This window comes from Trichogramma pretiosum, unplaced genomic scaffold, assembly GCF_000599845.2.
Source record: "Trichogramma pretiosum strain Unisexual culture from Peru unplaced genomic scaffold, Tpre_2.0 scaffold54, whole genome shotgun sequence".
NCBI classification, from domain to species: domain Eukaryota; kingdom Metazoa; phylum Arthropoda; class Insecta; order Hymenoptera; family Trichogrammatidae; genus Trichogramma; species Trichogramma pretiosum.
Window position 1 is genome coordinate 597,523 of NW_019641628.1, and position 13,984 is coordinate 611,506.

Consider the following 13,984-nt stretch of genomic DNA (forward strand, 5'->3'; position numbering starts at 1 on the left):
AAAAAAAGCGACGAAAAAAAAATCATAAAAGAACATCAGAAAAGCAGAACAGTTACTTGCTTAATGCGAGCACTGCCTTTCTTCGAAACAACGGTAATGTATAGTCAAATATCTATTCTCTCAGCTGAACCTTGGATAATCATTTGCATTTTTCATTATTAATGATCATTTTGCATGTTTTTTTGATAAATCCAAACGTAGCGTCGCATGATTTTTCCTTCGAAGCAGCCGGAAATTCGAGTATTTATTCGGCCTTCGTGCATACATGCGAGATAAAGTAAACTGTAATGAAAAAGTACGCGACTCAGTGAGGGTGCAAGCTGGCGCTTTCGAAGCAGCTTTGACTAATGTACCGTTGACATTTTCCTATTTCGATGCCGCCGAGTAAGCGCGACGTCTTACCAGGGACGGCACATCGGAGGGTTCGCATGGCCAAAAATATATAGCCCTTGAAGGATAAAGACTGGAGCGCTAAGTAATTGTAAATCACATTGGACGGTACTTTTTATATTGCTTCATCCGAGCGATTCGTCGTGATATTATTTTTGTGTTAAAAATTAATCTATATTTATTCGTCAAGACAGCAAGTGAATCAAATTGATCGAAATTCATCACTTCTCGGTATAATGTTTATTTCCAAGTCGAGCCACGTGCCTCGCCTTCGCTCGCGTAGCGCCGATGTATAAATATGCTGCAAACGAGAGTGGAAAAATTATTAAAAGAAAAGAAAAAATCCAAGACACGTGTCCGATGAGTAAGTGCGATAAATTACTTGTGGGGGTGATACAGAAAAATCAACACACGCGCGTCACAACAAACATCGGCTCGCTCAAAACAACCAAATTCAATATGTATAATTGTAGAAAACAAGCGCAGAGAAAACGTAGTGCTCGTTACACGTCCAGTATTATTAGATTTAGTCCCCGAGTATCTGCCTAATCTTGTGTTACGAGCAGTCACTTGGCTAAGATAATGTGCCCGGCGCAAATCCCGGCTAAGCACAACAACTTATCAGGTAAATCTTATTACACTCTTACTCGCGCCCGAGTCGAGCATTTTTCAATGGCTGCCTCTGATCTCACGCCGGCGCAATTTAAATAAATGCAAAGCCCTGCTCTTACTAACGAGGACAACAAAGTTTTTCGCCCAAGCGGTGCTTCTAGGGGATCTCGAGAAGGGAAGAACTCTTAATGCGCCGAGATAGTAAACGAAGCGAATAAATTCGGCGATGGAAAATTTTTAGGTGTTAAAGTACATGTGTTGTAGTTTGGCAGAAAGTCCAATCATAATTACATGTTACAATTATAACGATTACGTTAAAGCATAGTCGAAAAAATATATGTGGTCGCAAACGCGACACAAAGTAAGCACACAAAACCAATGTCAATATTATCAGGCATTAAATACACAATCATTCTATCTCTATTATGTTTTTAGCTCGTAATTCGAGACGATCAATTACTAAAATTGTGTCTCATAAAACATGGCTTGTATACAGGGATGAAAGGCCAATCGACGCTCTTGTTTATACATGTTTTGACGATCCGAAAAAAGTGGACAATATATTTACACAATTTGAGCATATACACTTGAAAATACATCCGAGTGTGCACTGCGTAGGACGACGTCACGAGCTGCGAGTTATCGAGTTCTTTCGAGTTTAAGGTAAATATGTACTCATTTGGTACATAAAACATCGATGAACTAATGAGTATAAATATAGTAATATTCTGAAATCGTTTCTCGTATAGCCCTGAAATGTTCTACGTTGGTCATAGTATCATTGCTGCTGTGCCTCATCAAGGGTTGAACTTAATTTGGACCTATTGAATCTTTGTACAAAGAGCAGAATAACAATAATATTCTGCGCCTAATAACTATGTAGTCACCAACAAGTTTGAATTCTAAAAATTCGGTGTATAATTCTGAAGATTATAAATAAAAAATTTACAGCAACAGGAATCGAAGTCCATAAAGATATATTCTTAGAAAGGTCAATTGGACGAACGAAGAAATTGTCAATTACACGTATCCTCGTGTGAAATGTCAAAAGCCATCTGAGGCAGAGTGAAAATGCGAAAGCCACAGAACAGCAGCGACAACAAAATAGAAATGTAAATTGTCCTGGAATCGTAGATACAGAGTCTCTCGTAGATTCGATAGTCGTCGTCGTCGTCGACGAGGGCAAAATAGCGACTGGAGGCTTTCGAGGCACACAAGCTCGTTAAAATTCGCCGGAGAGATCCGAGCCGAGTCGAGAGCAGCAATGTATGGCGCGCGGGAGGGTGCGTGGAGCGTAGTACACAGTATATAGTACTCGTCGTAGTCGTGCTGTTTGCTCGGGCAACCCTCGCGCGCGAGTCTTATTATATAGCGGAGTCGAGGCTGCTGCTGCTGCCGCACGATGCGCTCTCGAGAGCGCCTACATCGCAGTAGGTAGCTATGGTAGCTGCTATATATATATCTACATTATACACGAACGAAAGCTCGAACTGCGCAGGAGAGATAGGATTCCGCAGTATATATTCGCGAGATACGAATGTTTGTCCGTGTGCGGGCGTGCGAGTGTATCCAAAGGGTTCCCGCTATTATATACACCGACAGCTCACGAGTTTTATTATTGCTTTTTTTTTCTTTGCACCAACATGGGAGCAGTTTTTATATATTGCACCGTAACGTATAGTATAGAGTCGCACAGCTCGTCCGAACTCGTCCAGGTTTTTGTCCAAAAACATGGCATTAATTCGCAAATGGGCAGATATATTCGCGATGGTATAATCACATCGAGCTGTATACATGCAGTATATGCGCTCGCGCGGGGGCACAGTCATATATACCTAAGCCAGCCCATGCGACCGCACACACACCGTCGAAGATTACCCCAACAATTCTAGTATATTACAGAGAGAGAGCAGCAGCTAGTGCACGCGCGCGCGGCAGCCAAACAGCTCGTAATAGCGTATTATATATGCGTCTAGAATTTGCCAAAGCCCGAAATGGGGCTAGCGCGTAAAATACATGCCTTTCCTGCTATGCGTACACATGCCTATTATACGTTTATGCACGCGCGCAGCGAGTTATCCGCGTGTATTATAACGCGTTCGCAAGCGCTGTATAGGTTGCACGAGCGACCCTCGTTTTTCGACGGGTTTGCTGCTCGTTACAAAAAGTGTCGAATAATCAAAACGAATCCGCATGTATTTTTTATCGTTTATTTTGAGCGGCCGAATGGGCCGTTTTTCATAATAAGCAGATTAACCATTTATCGAGCGTATATAACAGCGTCGAGCAATCTTCGTCGAGACGCGCGCACGCAACGAAAACCGGCAGTTGTATCGGAGCTTATCGAGAAGATGGAAAAAAGCTCACGCTCTCTCTTACTCGCGTTCAGCTCTTAGCACCTTTTACGAGTTCTCGGAAAAAACCCGCTGCCGCATGCTGCTGCTCGCATCGAAACTACATCGTCCGAGCAAAGTAATACACGTACAGCTACCACTGTACTGTCGCTGAAGTAGCCAAGATGGGGCTCGCTATGCATAATAAACTGCAGGCGCAGTCCATGCTTCACGAGCGCACGAAATACTGTGGGTCGCAGTACACGCACGTGCACGCGTAATACGAGTCCGCTGCTCCGCTACGTTACTGCAAACCCCTTGGCATATTGCAGCCGCTACGCTTCTCTCGTTCGCGCGTACATTAATTTGCCGCGTATGCGCAGCACTGACTGCATTAAAGCCGTTTGTAAATATTACAGCTGCCACGAGCCATCGGAGTAATTAACACATTTCACGCGGTTTTGCCGCGAAGCCTGATGCAAAGACCGATCGAGTCGATTCACACCTTCTTGTCTTTTCTTAATCCAGCTCGTCTTTTCTTTTCTCCAGTCTGAGTACAAACAAAAGCCTGCCACCAAGCCAACGGTGGGAAGCAATAAATTTTGGATATTAGGCGGTTACGCGTCGCAACCAATAAGCTCGTCGTGGCAACGCGTGTGTACGCGTGTAGTAACGAACCGAGCTTCGATTTTGCTGCCGCGGCGCACGTGTACACCTATAACTTGCGCATACTACACATTATACATAGTGTAAGGCGAGCATTACCTGTGCTACATGTGTGTCCGTGTGTGTGTGTACACGAGCATTAAGAAGAAGCCCTTGTTTCTGCCCGACTCGCGGGGATTCTTCGAGTCAGAATAATATTCGCAGCGCTTGCCTCGCTCGTTTTTTCTTCGTTCTTTCCTCGCGATATCGCCTTACACGCATCTAGAGCGTAACGCGCGCTAATACCCCCGAAAAAAAAGCGCCAACGGCGTGTCGAGACTATGCTGCGCTTCCGCTTAGACAACGCGTCAGCCTGTGTAACGACGAAATTCTCATCTTCTTTTTTCCTCCTTTTTGTTCTCTCGGAGATTTTCTGTTATGAGAATTTCCGAATCGGAGGATATGGTGCTTAATACGTGAAAGTCGTCGTATGCGAAGCCAGTGCGCGCAAATCATCGTCGTCGTCGATTGCGTAGTATGCGTGCACGAGGGATCGAGATAAGGAATGTTCTCGAGCGAGCCTCGAGTCACTCGAGTAATGTAATGACGAGAGTCGAGTCGCAGCACCCCCGAAATTGGAACAATTACCCTCTTACGGGCGCTCATCTTGCGAGTCCTGCAAATCCGCAATTTTAATAAAAGCCCCGCGTGTGTCGGCGAGCTGTCGTATTCTCTCGTACACACGCTTGGCTTATACGCAGCCTATATATAATATAAGAGCGAGCAAAAGGGATTGGCTAAAAGAGAAATTAGAAACTCCCCCTCGTACGTAGCGTCTAATCTATCCCGTCTTTTCAGCAGATTCGAGGACGTCGCCAGCTGATTATCTGCGGGGCACATCTCACACATAAACGGCGGACTGATTGACGCGTTTTCTCTCCTATATTCTCTCTGTGTATTGCGCGCACTTAGTTTCGCTCTCTCGAGATGGCTGCATCAGCCTCGTCGTCGGGCCAAGTACAGTACATCTGTCAACGCACTCATCGGCTCTTCTCGTGCCCTTCCTTCCGCTCGCTTGGACGCGCCGAGAGCTCCAATGCAATTGCGATAGCGGCTGCTTTCACGCCTTATTTCGAAAACCACTCGTTTTTCTTGTCATCGACTCAGCTTGCGGAAAAGTCAGTTTTTGCCGCCCAAGTAACGACCGTCAAAAAGTCAATTAATCGACTCTAGCTCGGTAATATTCGAGTTGTGCCCGAGGAAGAATCTCGTCCAGCGAGGGACATAGGTATGGCAGGCGGTATGCGCATGTATATACAGTAGCGGCAGGCAAACGGCAGGCATTGATTAAAGTTTTCGTCTGTAGTTCAAGCCAAGTACGCAAGGGAAACGCTGCCGGCAGCTCTTCTTCTGTTGCTGCTGCTGCTGCTGCTGCCGCTGCCACGGCTGCCACGGCTGCTCGTCGACGACTAATTAACAGCTCCCAAGACTTGTTTCGAGCTTTCGCGCCGCTGACGCCGCGCGTCTGTGCCAGGGCTGTCAGTTATGTCAAGAGAGTCTGTTTACTTTCTTGGGAAGCTACACTTGCTAGGCCGTGCCGTAATATACCCGTATAAAGAAGGAACTACGCCGCGTCGCAGTGTAGGAGCGGGTAAAGTGCGATTCGAAGCAGGCACGACCGGTCGATTCGCTACACTCGATGCACCTTCGCGATCCGATACAGCTCGTCGTCGCATCGAGTTAATTGAGTAGTTTGCTGTTTTAAAACGAGTACACGCAGATATATATAATGAGTACAGGTAATGCGAGCGACATCAAAAAATGCATACGTATCTTATACGCGCAATGGCTAGCCGTTCGACATAGATCGCGCGTACATACGCTCGAGTCTGCGCGGATGAAATTTATTCGCTGTCGACGTCGCGATTACTTCGCCAGTCTGAGTATCGGTCGATCGATAACGATCGGCTTCCATCCGTTTCACGGCGAAGCAAAAACCTCTCACTGTCCTGCCACCCGGCGAAAGTCGTGTGCCAACTGCTGCTGATGCTACTACTGCTTCTAAGGTGCTCTCTCCTACGCATACGACACAAAAGAATCGAGGGTTGCCGATATGCCGCAGGCGCGCATTTCCAGAGGGGTAGCTCATCTCTCTCTCTCTTTCTCCTTTTTCTTGCTCTTGATATATACAACTCGCAGGCAGAAAAACGAAAGAGAGAAAGAGAGAGAGAAAGCGACGCAGGGAAAAAGAGAAAAGGCTCGTCCCCCCAATGTTGAGGGTACGGCGTCATTGGTAGATTTCAAGCTCGGCGAGAAAAAAGAGAGAAAGAGCGGGTCAGTGGGACATGTGGGATAGGTATAAGATCGTACACCGGCGCCACTTCGATCACGGGGTGTGTACTCGACTCATGGACGCCACAGCTATACGCATCTCGACTCGAGGCGCAGCTGAAAACCTCAGGCCGGCGCCGGCACTGGGGGCAAGTCCGCGCTCGATCGCTACCGGTAGGCGGAGGAAAACTACGCCTAAAGCTCGATGTATCGATCGGTGAGGCCATGTTGAACCAAACTCATCGTGTACACCTACACTGAGCGCTTCAATGGTCTCGATGATCGAGCAGCTCGATGACCGCTTGCTCTTCTCTTTCGTTGTGATCGGCATCGGACAACTCGACGAATCTCCAGAAACGACCGTAAAAAGCCTCGAAAAAATACCCAAACGTTTCCGCTATAACGTACACAAATATGATGCGTAGTATTGCAGCTAACGAGAAGATTAGAACCCGGATTCGTGAAAAGAAGCCGTCTGCGTTGGAGTAATCTGCAAAATATCGACGTGAAACTATAAAATCCTGATGTTTTGTTTGCGCGTTGCAGAAGGCAGCGGTAGTACGGGAGGATTTTATTATGCTGACTGAAGCGCAAGTCTCCTCTGCATAAATTCAAATTTTTTGTTGTTACCACGGTGGCTCCAAAGCCGTTTTTGTAATTTACATGAAATTTTCAGGGTGCCTTCTAATAGGGTTGAAGATGTTTTTGGTAGAAATCGTAAGGCAATTATATGCATTTTTATGCAATTTTGATGCACCCTGGTGAAATGTATGTTATTAATTCTTATAGGATAATTGAACAAGAAAATTGTCAGTATTAATAATGTTTCCTTGGGTTACTTGGGCACATCTGTAAAAAAAATTTATCGTAGCATCAAGAGACACTATTATATGTACTTTGACTAGAAATTAATTCACATAATATGATGAAAGTTGTTACACGATGCCACGAAGACGTTACACAGACGCGCGCCTTAGATATTAATCCTACATCACTATAGGATAAAAAATAAATTTCAAGATCCTTCGATTTCTCTAGAGGAGTCACTTATACTAGTATTCGGAAGTCGGCTCTTCCTGTTGCGGGCACGAGTTTTTTGTGTAGCTGCACCACCTGGCGGCAGAGTCGGAAGCTCAATAGTGGAAAAGTGGGGAAAGGTGATGAAGCAAGAAAACAAATTTCACTTTAAGCTGTTGTTGTAATTTTTTTTATTAATACATAGATCTTAAATCGTTCTTTATCTAACCATTCAACATATGTGCAACAACATTGCCACTAGTACGTTTACTCATCTTGTGCCTCTGGGGCAATTGTACATCTTATAAGGTTCGAACATCTTAAATTTATTATAGATTTATTCTAAAATTAAACTTAAAAATTAGAGATCCTGAAACTGACTTTTATTACTTTTGTTATTAAAGTACTAATTTTTAATTACTGATTAGTTTTTTTCTGCTATCAGCTGTAAACGGATTACTAATTCATATTTTGCGTCAATTGTTCAAAAAATATATGGAAATTCAATCGCAATTACTTACAGCCTTCACCACTAGATGGCAAGTGCCACTATGAGTAAATCTGCAAGTGGTAAAGTCAAAGTAACTATTGATACGTGGGTAAAATAATTAACAGGCGACCCACGTAACACAATATAAATGAAACTAAAATGTATTTATATTAACGACAATTTGATTATTTGTGTTAAAGATAATGAAATTTTTTATGCTTTAATATATGATATTGATCACATCTATACATCAAAGGAAAAAAACTGACTCTACTCTTACATGAATTTTAATGCAAATATTTTTAACGGTGTACGTATATGAGATACGAATAAATCGAACTGGCTTATACCCACGAACAATATTTCAAGTGAGATAGCTAGTGCTGGAGCCCTCTCGCGCGCGCATCGTCATCCGTCGTTGTCGTCTGAGCCCGCTCCGTCGAGGGTACGTAGTACATACTATATGCGCGGCGATATTAATCTATCGCGCAGTGACGAGCTAAAATGTTTATTTGCCAGCTCGATGGCGAGCAGTAGCAGCAGTAGCAGTAGCAGCAGTAGCAGCAGCAGTGGAGGTCAAAAGGAAAAAAGAAGGACCAAGTGATAGGGAAAAAATTCACGTAACATATTGCGTTGTTACACGTAGTCAGAGATATACATATAATATATGTAATAGCTGTGTAGCCTCGCAAGAAGGGGGTATTATTGCAAGCTACGCTCTGTCAACATGCCAGAGAAAGCTCTCGGACCCTCTGCGGCGTTGGCAGCGGCGGCGGCTGCGTTGCCTGGTAACCCGTGGCGCGGCGCAGCCTCGCAATTTCTCCGTTCCGCAGCAGTAGCTGAGCAACGTGTACAGCAGCAGTCGCGGCGAGGAAGAAAGCTCGGGGGTGCACGGAGCTAGCTCGACGGAGTTCGGCTCCCTGCACACGCAGCCCTGCAGCCGCCACGCGGTACGATCGAGCTTCTCGTTCGCCTCGCTCCTTCCTGAATGCGTGAACAATACGCGAGCTGAGGAGGTAGTTAAAAAGGAAAAACTACAGCTCGCAGAGAACTGTCATCCGAACTCGTAGCCATGCACGTACTTCGAGCTATGATGCGCGAAAAAGTACGTTCAAGTTACTCGTGCGCCTGGACGACATGTCGAGGTCGCTTCGCACGAGCGAGTGCGAGAAACGTTTCACAGGCGCAGCTCGACGTCGAGCAGCAGGAGTGCCACTCGCCGCGCGTTATACTCGTGCTCGACACTCTACACAAGCTCTCGGGGCGCGCGCGAAAAATCGTACTTAACTCGCGTCTACGTCGCGTCGCGTTATATGCATCCCATTGTCATTCGTCGCTGGTACTCGCGCTGCTGCCGGCACACCGCAATACCTATATTACAAATGCTATATATGCACGCGATCGCCTCGAGAATTTATAATTGAGATTCGATCGGCGCATTCGCATGATCGGGCAAACTACTGCACTGCAGGTATTTGCGCGCGAATAGAGTGCTGCTATGTGTGTATGTGTGCGATGCCATATCTGCAGTTTTGCGCCTGCATGTCCCTATTTATATAAGCTAGCTGTATATTGGCAGCGAGAGAGAGAGAGAGAGAACTCTTGGGGCTTGCAATAATGACTGGCTTGCATGAGAACGAGATTGTTGTCGCGTATACGTATTTTATAAAGTGCATCGCTGCCGCTGTACGTGGGAGTCGACTACTCGACGCTGCACAGCCAGTGCGATCTCGAGCTGCTATTTAGCTAAAATTGGTTTTTGTCGTCGTACACGATCTCAGCAGTCTCTCTCTGCACCGTGCACTATGCACGAATGATAATTTTTATTCTCTCTCTCTCTCTCTTACTTACTACCTCGCTGTATAAAGAGAGAGACATTACAGAGTTGCGTCAGCTGCGCGCGCAAAAATCAACGCGCTCGCGGCACATATCCAAATCCAATTCAGCCGCGCTTACGCAACGCTTTATTTTTATTCGCAGGCCGATAATGCGCGCCCACCGCGATGGGCTCATTATAATAACGGCCCGAACGACTCGCCCACGCCGCGCGATGGATGCGCGAAAAATCACGATCCATCGCGCTATTACTACTAGCGCGCCGAGTTGCAACGATCGCGTTCGGAAAAAAGCTGGCAAAGTGGCATGTACACCGAGAGCATGACCGACCCCGAACCCGACGCCAGTCGTACTTGACGCATACAAACTGCGTACAAATACGAGAAGAAGAAAAAAAATGAATAAGAAGAAAAAAAAAGAGACAAGTTGGCATCGCGTAGATGTGTACACGAGCGCACTATTAGTTTATATATAGTCTCTCTCGCTCTGCGTATACTGCACGGTCGCTTATCAACGTGCGTATATTACACACGCAGTGCATACATAGAGGCTTAGCATGGGAGCCTCTAGCGCAGGCAGAGTAGTATAAGTAGTCGGACGGTATCGAATGTACGCAGGCGCGCAGCGATCGCGAGCGCGTTAGGTCATTGCACACACACATACACACACACGCGTATATAGCTAGGCAGCTTGCGCACGTATGTATATAGATAGATGTATAATACAAGCTCGAGTGAACGAGCGAGCAAAAGAGAGACGCGCGGCTAGAGAAACTGAAGGCTAGAAGCCAATGCACTAGTCTCTCCTTGAGCTAGTTGGTGGTCGCTAACACCACCGCGGGCGTTGCACCGATCTCTGCGCGCGCACACATATATACTGGCATGCATAGTGCATACTAGGCACGTTGTGCCGCGCGCTCCGCCGCAGCGTGTGTACGTACGTACGAGCGAGAAACAGCCTGACATTATTTTCCAGCTAACTAACGCGCAGCTGTGCGTATATGCAGCTCGGAGCTATATTATTGTCTTTTGCCCGTTTTTCGCTTCGCCTCTTTGTTTTTTATTGGCCGAGCGCTAGCTATTACAACTTTTTCATGCTCTTTGGCTTTTTTCCTCGTTCGACTGGTATACATGTATAGAGGCTGCTCGCGATTGGTCATCGATGACACGGCGCACGCCAGCAGCTTACGTACATATATAACGCAGCTATACATCTCTCGCTCCGCGATCAGCGATTGTCCCGATCACGTTCGCCGCGGTAATTTGTCCGCGCGCATAGGCCGCGCTAAAGTCTAAATTTAGACTCATAAATGTAGGCTAAATCGACGCAGCTCTCGACGCATCGCATGTTATTGTAAACACGTGAGCCACGGCTCCGATCGGCTCGCTATATACTTATTCTCGCTCGCTCGCTTGCGCGCACAGCGCGGATAAATAAATGCCTATACGTACGATCGACTATTCGCGCTCGCTGCCAGCGAGCCAACAATCGATCATTCTCAAAACGTTGCGTCTATTTTTTTTTTTTTTGCGATCTTGAGCAGCAGCAACGAGAGCACCTTTTTCTTGTACAAGCTGTGAAATATCTCGCAACGCAAACAGAGAAATAAAAAACCTTTTTCTTTTTTGTTGTTTCTTTTTTTCTTTCCTTTTTTTTTTATATCGATGGCCGATGAAGAAATCGCTTTAGCAGCAGCAGCAGTACCCGAGTTCAATAGACTCGTGAGTTATGCTGCGCGCGTATAGAGAAAAGAGAATTGCTCGTTATACACAGGTTGCGCTTGCGATTCCTATATGTGCCTACATTTACATTGAGTGAGAGAGAAAGAGAGAGATAGAGGGACAGTGCAGCTCGACTCGGTACACATATATAATGTATCGAAATAGAGAATTATAATTCTAATCGAGTGTTATGGGCGCGCTGCTGCCACGGCGGCTATTCCACCTGGTTTATTTATAGACGTAGGAGGATCGGTCAATCGATCAGTCGAGCTTATTCGCGATCTGAAAAATATCCGCGCCCAAGAGTCACTCGCACGCATTTTCCTCCTCTGCACGCAGTCGTCGTCGTCGTCGTGGTCTTTGCGCTGCAACGGAGCGTGGCAACGGCGGCTCGAGTCCGCAAATAGAAATATGATCGTTGGCTCGCTCGCGGCGACTATCGGCCGGCGACTATTTGCGCGCGACTAGCGTTGGCGCCAAGATTTTCCAAAGTTTCCAGCTGCAGCAGCGAAAAGTCCGCCGCTCGGCCAAATGGTACACCGAGGCTCGTAGAGCGCGTCCTCCGCCACTCGGCTCTCGGGAAAATACATCTCGTCGCTGCGTGATTGACTCGCGCTCGTTTTGTTCGCCAATCTAGCCTACCGACTATTTTCGTTGCTCGCTCGATGCCGCAGCTACACCTTTCGGCTAGGTCATCATCGCGCCTACGAGCACACAAGTCGAGTGGAGTGCAGTCGACCCTCCGCACGATGCACTCCGATACGTGATCGGCAGGCCATAGAGATCGAGCGAGTCGCGAGCTGCGAAAATGACGGACGGGCTCGTGTGCGCGCAGCTCGAGCCGATGTATACATGTAATAATAATAATACGCATATACGCGATCGTTACGTACGCTCGAGCTCTTCCTTGAACTAAATCGAGTTCGTGAACCTGCATGAGCCACGGGCTGCACTGCACTGCGCTCGCATCCGAGCTATAGCGCACGGACAAACGAGATTAAGGCTCTTTTCTATTAGGCGCGCTCGCGAGTTTCTGCCTCGCGCTGTTCGTTGAACCTAGGCCGCCAGCAGATATATATAAAATGTGTGTGTGTGTGTGTATGTACGCAATATAATATTGCTGCGCTGATGTCGCGTACTACTGCGCTCGAGCTAGTCACATGCACCTTGAGATCGGCTTATGGGAACGAGTGACTCAGTTTCGCTCTGCGTATCCTGTTGATTGCGAGCGCCGCGACCATCTCCTATGTGCCAGAGCTCGCCTATCGATGCGCCACATCTCGTCGTTCGAGTTTTTTTAACGCAAAATAAGGCTTTATTTTTGTTACGATCCAGCACGTCTTACGAAACTACGACGAGCTTTGGCTTTAATCGATCATCTTCTATCTAGATGCTCGTGTACATTCAGTAGCTTATAAAATATTCAATTACACTGCCGCCACACTTTTTTCGACTATGATCGCTTCCTTGGTATAAATAATCAACATGTTATGACTAACGACACAATTTCGTGGACATAAAAGGCACATTGGAATCGTACGAATATTAACGATCAGTATAACATTTTTTTGCAATATTTTATGGACATCTAATAATCCTCGTTTTTGATATTATTTACCTGTTTTTGACTACTTTTTAGCTACGTAACCCAACTTCCGTTATAGTAATCTTTGATTTTTTATATTTAAAATGTACAAAGTAAGTTGAATTGAATTCTTTAATTCAACACCTGTACTAATAAAAATTTGTAGTTAGCTGTCACGAATGAAAAATCTGGTGAATCTTTTTGAAAATTTCAGAAATATATTGGTAGCAGACAGAGAAATTTTATCGTCTAGTGAAGAGAACAAAAGTGAGTCTGAAGATGACGATCATTTCAAAAATGAAAAGCGTCAAAACGAGGTGAAAATTATCACAGTACCTAATTGCTCTTTGTCTCCTGGATAAATATTCATAATGCAGCGCGACCTGAGCGTAGAAGCTCATCAAGTCGCGCCGCAAGATAAGTCGTCGTCAATATAAAATTATATTTTATCAAAAAAAAATGTTTTTGTAACAAACTTCCATTTTATCAAATCATATAAAATAATGAAAACAAATTAAATTACTTCCAAATCTTGCTCATCCTCATCCTCGTCATATGCCGGCTCAAATGACCTGTCATTGTCATATGCCTCGTAGATGCGAGGTCCGTTTTCGTCAGTTGATATACCACATTTTGGGCATATCAGCGGCTTGTCGTCCCAGTTGGCCTGATGACATAGGTCATACCGATTTTTCACTGTAATCAGAACGTTATTAAAATAAAAAAGGTATCCATTGGTAATCAACCTGTACCATAATTTTGCGGAGATTTTAATTGATGCTATTAGGGCTGCTATACAAATATAAGTAGGCCCGTGAGAGAGCACTATAGGTGACTTTTATTTATTTAATTATTTTAGCTTAGTCACTTGCACATTTGCATATGGAGGGGTATTCGCCATCTAGCGGTGGAGGTTTGAAATGTAATAATCGTATGCAAAGCAGCCGAAAAGTGATCTCAATTGTTTCAAATTATTAAATTGCTATTTCAAATATCTTTAAATGCACTTGATATTTTTAACATA

The 13,984-nt window shown here is 45.5% G+C and overlaps 1 long non-coding RNA gene across 1 annotated transcript; it reads left to right on the plus strand.

Moving 5' to 3' along the window:
* The first annotated feature begins 920 nt into the window (after positions 1 to 920).
* On the plus strand, positions 921 to 1,882 carry LOC106651543. Its single transcript, XR_001339351.1, has 4 exons — positions 921 to 1,015; positions 1,139 to 1,363; positions 1,438 to 1,665; positions 1,752 to 1,882. It is a non-coding gene; the product is annotated as an uncharacterized LOC106651543 (long non-coding RNA).
* Positions 1,883 to 13,984: the final 12,102 nt, after the last annotated feature.